This window comes from Mastomys coucha, unplaced genomic scaffold (genome assembly GCF_008632895.1).
Source record: "Mastomys coucha isolate ucsf_1 unplaced genomic scaffold, UCSF_Mcou_1 pScaffold18, whole genome shotgun sequence".
NCBI lineage: Eukaryota > Metazoa > Chordata > Mammalia > Rodentia > Muridae > Mastomys > Mastomys coucha.
This window is the reverse complement of record NW_022196900.1, coordinates 62873619-62880744: the sequence shown is the minus strand read 5'-3', so window position 1 is coordinate 62880744 and position 7126 is coordinate 62873619. Positions and strand designations below refer to the sequence as shown.

Sequence of the window (7126 nt, the reverse complement as noted above, 5' to 3'; positions counted from 1 at the left end):
CCCCCCACCCCGTCTCTCTGTCTGTCTCTACCCTTCTCCATTAAGGCTGAGAAATGCTGTTTAAAATCAGGTCCCGCCAACAGTCACTCACTGAGCTAAGCACAAAACTTGTTCAATCAACAACCTGCTGGGCATTTAGCAGCCTCCCCATTTCTGCAGAACCTATTAGTTATGTTGACAATGATATCACAACAAACTCTCTCTAGCCTACCACACCTTCCTACGTGCAAGGTTCCTACCATGTCCTTCTTATTTAATCTTTATTTATGCCACTCTGGCAGAAAAGGAGGACCAAACTCAAAAACAAAAGTTAACTTCCCTATAGTCACAGAGCCAAAGCAGTCAACCCCTACATTTAATGTGTACTTTCCAGATCACTCTTCAGCATTCTCTTGAGGTTTTCTATGCAAATAAGAAAGAATTCCTCACATTAATATTTAGTCTTTCATCACTTTTAAATAATACTACTTACTTAGGCAGTACACTGGGATAAGTATTTTATACATACAATACACATGACTACATACCCAGTTCCATGTAGATTGTGAGTCTTCTTATTCCTCATTTTTGGATCGGGTGCTCTGTTTCATAATGACGCCCTGAATGATGAGCGGGTGGATGGTCTCCAGCAAAGAACGTGCGAATGCACCATCACAGGGAAAACAAACACAGCAGCACTGAGAGTGTTTCATACGAGGGGATTCCCAAGTAACCCTTCAAAGTAAGTATGGCTGCCTCCACTTTACAGCTAAGAACACTGAGGCTCAGAGGTGAAGAACCCAAGGGTGCATTCTGCTCAGACACCCACTCCTACACACCTGCTTTGCTCTGCTCAGATCCACGCCAAGGACCTTTGGTGCCATTCATTGCAACTTGCGCAAGCATCTGCTTCAGATCCTCACAGCTCCTACCACATCAGTTTGCTCACAGTGTCTCCCATCCTGAGATTATGGCCACATCTAAATCCCAGGACCCCCCAGCACAAATGCCCAAATAGTTCACACTATTACATTCATGGACAAATATCTCAGATCATGGGAATAGGCACACAACTGGGATTTCAAAGACAAATCTGTACCCAGAATGTCTTATTTGGTTCTGTCAAAATGGCCCCCCAATAGGCCAAGCATATACTTGTGCCTGATGGAGAAAGTTTTCCTGTGTCTTGGGTCATTCTCAAATTATCTGCCACCTGAAACCAAAGATATAACCAGGTTTCTGGTGAAAGAACTCCAGTCTTTTACACCACAGCACCTGGAAGAAGAGAGAGCAAGCTAGGCACAAATAGCAAAACCTTCTCCCTCCAGTCTGCCTATGGAGAATGAACTCACAATTATAAATTTCCCAAGAAAATTGCTCCTCGATTGCACAGGGCAGGTTTTCAAGGACTTGGCACCTCCTTGGTCTGCTTGCTTATTAGATACAGGAGTTGGGGGTGGGGGGCCAGGAGAGGTGTATTTAGAAGCCAGCTTTCAAACCAATGAATCTGAAAATCTCTCTTTATTGGTCTGCAAGAGGAGATGGGGGTGGGGAAGCAGCACCAGATCTGATAAAAGAGATTAAATGGCCTCATACATCCGACAGCAAAGAACAGTCCCCATGGGAATCCCAAATCCTGCTGGTGCTAATAAAGACTGCGATATTACCCCAGTAATATAGTGTACAATATAAGGCATCCAGATGCCGGGCCCAGAGCACGACCTACATCTTCTGCAAGCCAATTTGCTGTCGGGTTGGATGTGTAAAAAAAGAATCCAAATACAGACGTTTTTCTCTGAAAGAATTGCTTCCCTCTCCTGTTCTCTTGCCCTCCCCACCCTGCCCCTCCCACCTCCTGCATTTCTGGAGTGAGAAATGTTTCTAATCCACTGCTAGAGAAGCCACCACCTCACAGAGCTATTACAGGACAGTTGGGATTTTTGTTGGATTTCCAGTGGGGTCTGAGGGAATGAGCCTGGAATCTACAATCAGACAAGACAAACAAACCCAAGTCCTCATTGCACCGTGAATAAGATATGACCCAGAGTTTTCCCCTTGGTCATTTGAGTCTGGGCTTCACATCTACCACACGGAAGCACATGAGCACTGAAGATAACTCACATTAAGTGCCCAGAGCACAGGCTGACAACACAGGCTGCACTTAATAAGCAGAAACAAGTTAGCATTGGTGGGAGTGGCCTCTATGCACAGCCTCATTAAAATAGCAGCACTTCAGGGGGACAAAAATCTGGGGGTGAAAGCAATGTGAGTTATTAGGAAGATGAAGAGCAGATCTATCTGACTTCTGCATTGTTAGTAGCTGCACAGCTCTGAGTGTCCAGTGGAGTCATTAGCATTGAGGACGTGCCAATAGAACCCATCCCTCCCAAGACCTAGAACATGGAGGGCTCTGAGAAATGCCACATCACATGTTCTGAGCCATGGTGTCCCCGGAGAATTAACATCTCAAATGAGCTCAGAAAGGCCTCTAAAAGGGGACAAGATTCGGCGACTTACTCTATTTGGTAGATTTTTAAAGAAAAACCAAATGAACACAAATCCCTAACTACTGAAGCTGAGAGGGTTGAGGTGGCATGAGAGGATAGAGCCTGGCTCTGGCCCCAAGCCTCACCATCAGGATCATCCTGGCTTGCTTTGGGCCAACCTTCATGGCCTCTGACCCCTCCTCTGCACAATTATTCTGTCCAAAAGATATTGGGGATTTCCTCCCGTCTACTTAGTGTGCCATGTAAGAGATGCTAAGGTAATGGTATTTCCCTGCCTATGGAGAGAAGAGTAACAACGGATACACCACAACTTACCTTCACTGCATACTTTTCAGTCAAAACAAAAAAGATTTCATATGTAATGTTTCCAGTTTTGTTTTGGATTAATTTTTAAGCAGCTCTGGAAGATGGGTGTATTGTTGCATTTCCAGGTATCAGGAAGGGGACTCAGAGAGATTCCCTTTCCCAAAGCTCCAACATGAACACAGCAGAGGATGGGCACAAGGGGAGTGTGCTAACTGCCCATCACCATGACAAGACATCTGAGACGGCTGAATCAGAGCAAGGTTTATTTTATGGTATCAGAAGTTTGCATCTATAGGTGCTTGGCCCCATTGTATGGGAGCTATGCTGAAGCAGAACATCGTGGCTGATGTTGGAGCACAGCTCTCCCCCATAGCAGTGAGAAAACAGAGAGAAATGACAACTTCAGAGCCCCAGTGTTCTTCAAGGGCAAGACCTCAATGCCCTACTTCTTCCACCATGGCCTCACCTTCCTGTCTTCGCAGCTCATCCCAATCCCAGCATCTGCTAGAGATAGAACTTTTAACACATAAGCTTCAGGGAACATTTAAGATGTCCTGCTTGGCTGTCATCTCTAGGAGGCCTGCTCCTTTCTGAAAAGAAAACAAAGAGGGGATGAGTCTAGGGGAGAGGGGAGGTGCAGGGGAAAGACTGGAGAGAGGGAAGACTATGGTCCAGATGATCATATGAGAGGAGAATCTCTTTTTAAAAAAATACAACCACAACAGTAGGTGCGAGATCAAGATCATCCGACTATTCACACCTCCTCTCTCAGAAGGAGACTTCAGTGGCCACTTGCTTTGTAAAAGGCTGTCATGCTTCCTATAGATTAATTTCATGGACCTTTTGAATGAGGTTCTGTGATCATTCCATTTTACAGATGGAGAAAATGAGTAACAACTTCTTTTAGGCACAAAGGTGGCTTTGCCCTCAGACCCTAATGCCTCCTCTTAATGGGGAGGGCCTCCATTTTGCCCATAGTACAGTTGCTCCTGTGTCCCTTTATTTCTGTGTCTCTGTGTCTCTCTATCTCTGTCTGTCTCTGTCTCTCCCTCATACACACACACACACACACACAGAGAGATACAGAGAGACAGAGAGACAAAGAGACAGAGAGACAGAGAGAAGAGTAAAAAACAACAACAACAAAATCAAGAAAGTGGTCTCCTGAGAATGAGGGGTGACCAGAGGCTCAGGCCCACCAGGCTCAGAGGACTTGGTCCATTGGTGGGGTCCAGGATTCCTCTGATCAGCATCATTATTGTTTGAGTGTGAAATGCTCCCCACAGGCTTGTTTCTGAACACTGTGTTCCCCTGCTGGTGGTGCTGCCTTGAGAAGTGATAGATTTCAGATATGAGGTTGAGCAGGAGGAAGTAAACTACATGGGGCAGGCCTTGAACTCACACTTACATCTGGTTCTAGCCTAGGTCTCTTTGCTTCTTGCCTAACATAAGATAACCAGCTGCCTTAAATTTCTGCCAACATGGACCAAACTTCCCCACCATTATGAACTAAAACCATGAGCTGAATCAGTCTCAGTGCATGAGCTGCTAACTATTATGTCATAGCAATGCTAAAAGTAACTAATAGACCATTAGTATAGGGAAGACTTGTGGGATGGTGTGTGGGGCCACACAGCCCTTGGCAGCGCATCTGGAGGATGGCTAGGCTGGGTTACCTGAGTTGGTTCTAGAAGTTGGATAAGATCCAGCAGCAGCCTTGAACTACTTTGAAATGTGAATGCTGATGAGCTACTGGGTGGTAAGTACAGGACGATAAATGTGAGAAATGTTTTGTCAAGTGTGAATTTCTACATGAGTATAAAGGATTGTAATTATTACTTTTTTTTCTGAAAAGAAGAAACCAGTGTTTTTTTATGTCTGTTTTGGAAATTAGGTGCCCATAATAGCAAATAAAGCTAGAAGCATAGAACTTCTGAGCTGTGAGCAGGCATGTTTAGCCCATGCACAAGCATCGAGAGACTGTCTGGTAGGTAGGGCTCTGGGACCTGGGTCCTGGGCTTCACAGAAACTGTGCTTAGTGATAAGGAAGACCCTTGGGGGTGATGGGCCTTAGAGATTAGGTGTCTTCCCAAGCAGGAGGTAACAGGAGATAGCCATGCAAAGGGACTGAGTGCTGAATCTCAAAAGGCGGCCAGGCAAGGAAGCAGAAAGCATGGCGTAAACAGGTGAGCGTTCATGTGAGACCTCAATGAGCCACTCAAAGCTAGCTAGGCAATAAGTACTGTAAAGGGAGTTGTGCTAAAGCTTGCTTTTAACCACGCTGGTACAGCGAGTACCTGCTTAACATGGGATATAAAAAGGGCCAACGGTGTCCCCTACTACGGGGGAGGACCTGAGATGGGAGCACAGACCTAACTGCCCCCAGAGCAGGGTTCACTGATTCTCACTAGGCTGACTCGCCCAGCTGCCAACCTCCCTGAGGTCTGAATTCCATATGGCCTTGTCAGAGGCTCCTGCATCCTCCCCATACCCCTCTCACGGTACAGCATCAAGACAGATGCCTTCGTTTCTTTTTCATTAAGTTGACAAGAGAAACGAGGTCACTTTCCTGCACATGGTCTTTCTTGCCCCTAAAAACTAGCCAGGTCAGGAAGCCACCAAACAGCCTTGCTTCCAAGCTGTGCTGTCAAAGGCCAGTAGATCTGGGAATAAAATAGCTAGCAGGGCATTTAATTTTTAAAGAGAGAGCAAAATGGTGAAGAGCCTTTAAAAATTGCTCCTTGCTTTGTATGTAATCAACAGCCAGGCTGGGGGTCACTACCAATCCCCAGATCTCTTGAGGCTTAGGAGCAGGTGGAGTATTTGTATCGGGAGCCAGAGAAAATTACAGACCTGACCCGTGCTTTCTCTATCCCAGAAAGGACCCACCTCTATGATCTATGACAAAGCCTGGATCCTTATTGAAGGACTGGCTTTCAGCTGACTAGCCCCACCTATACCCCCCTACAGCTTGACCACTAACAAAGAACCTATTCAAAGGACAAAGTGGCATCCTCCCTACAAGGATTCTCCATGAGGGCCGGGTGTATTACACATGACAGTTTACATCTTCAGGAAGACAACGGCCCCAGATAAATACCTGGTCTTGAGATTCGCTGCTTTATCAGCAGTAGACACATTGCCAAATGCAGCAACCGAGTGAGTGTTTATTAAGCTGAAGCTGTGCTGGGTTTCTAGGGGGTATAACATAATGATATTAATATTGATCAGATATTTATGACATCTCCCACACTTTATTTCGTCTCTCTAAGCCACACAGCATCTCCACAGAGCAGGGATCACAGGGTTATGGTTGTGAGTGTGATTTGGTAGATAAAATAGTGGCTCAGAAACCTGATAGACAAGAGTTGGAATTCTACCTGTACTCTTCTATCTATGTGATCTTGAAAACCTTACCTAGCCTCTCTGTGCCTGGGTCCTCAGTTCTACCTTTAGTGTGAGTACTGCAGCACCTTCACTAGATTATAGTAAGCTAATGAATTAATAGGTTGGCAGCACTTACAGAGTGGCTAGCACAAGGTAACAATTGGTATTCGTTATCCTTGTTGTATTTCCATATGAAGAAACCAAGTGTGGAGATAGTAAGTTAATTAACTGAGATCACAAATTCAATAAAGTTACACTAGAAATACAACATGGGACAAGCTCTGCAGCCAGTCCCAAAACACCCAGAGGAAGCTCCACTCCCACGTGCTCTGACATACCCAGAATCAGAGGTAAGCAGGAACCAACATCTGTCCCAACACTGGAAGTAACTGGGACCAGCGGGACCAAGCACACAGGAACTCTGCCAGCCCAGTGACTTGGGTGCCTTCCGGTCTGTCTGGGCTGGGGTCCAGAGCAGACCTTGGGCGCAAGTTCTGCAGCCAGTACCACGACACCCAGAGGAAGCTCTACTCCAAGGTGCTCAGACACACCCAGGATCAGAGTGTTCTGAGCAGACCTTGGGCACAAGTTCTGCAGCCAGTCCCATGACACCCAGAGGAAGTTCCACTCCCAGGTGCCCTGACACACCCAGGATCAGAGGTAAGCAGGAACCAACATCTGTCCCAACATTGGGAGTAACTGGGACCAGCGGGACCAGGCACTTACAAACTCCGCCAGCCTAGTGACTCCAGTTCCTTCCAATCTGTCTGGGTTAGTGTTCTGAGCAGACCTTGGGCACAAGCTCTGCAGCCAGTCCCACAACACACAGAGAAAGCCACACTTCCAGGTGATCTAACAAGCCCAGTATCACAGGATCCCAGAATCACAGGATGACAGAGGCAGCTTGACTCTGAGGAGTTCTGACATAACCAGGATCACAGGAAGGA

At 46.3% G+C, this 7126-nt stretch overlaps 1 protein-coding gene and 1 long non-coding RNA gene across 5 annotated transcripts in view; one reads left to right on the top strand and one right to left on the bottom strand.

Moving 5' to 3' along the window:
- Dab1 (DAB adaptor protein 1) overlaps positions 1-7126 on the bottom strand; it is a 1131348-nt gene that overhangs the window by 1100971 nt on the left and 23251 nt on the right. The window lies entirely within an intron of this gene.
- The window catches only part of LOC116096326, a 12515-nt gene continuing 9788 nt past the window's right edge, over positions 4400-7126 (top strand). Inside the window, exon 1 of the long non-coding RNA XR_004120952.1 lies at positions 4400-4551. This is a non-coding gene — a long non-coding RNA (uncharacterized LOC116096326). The remainder of the gene's footprint in view (positions 4552-7126) is intronic.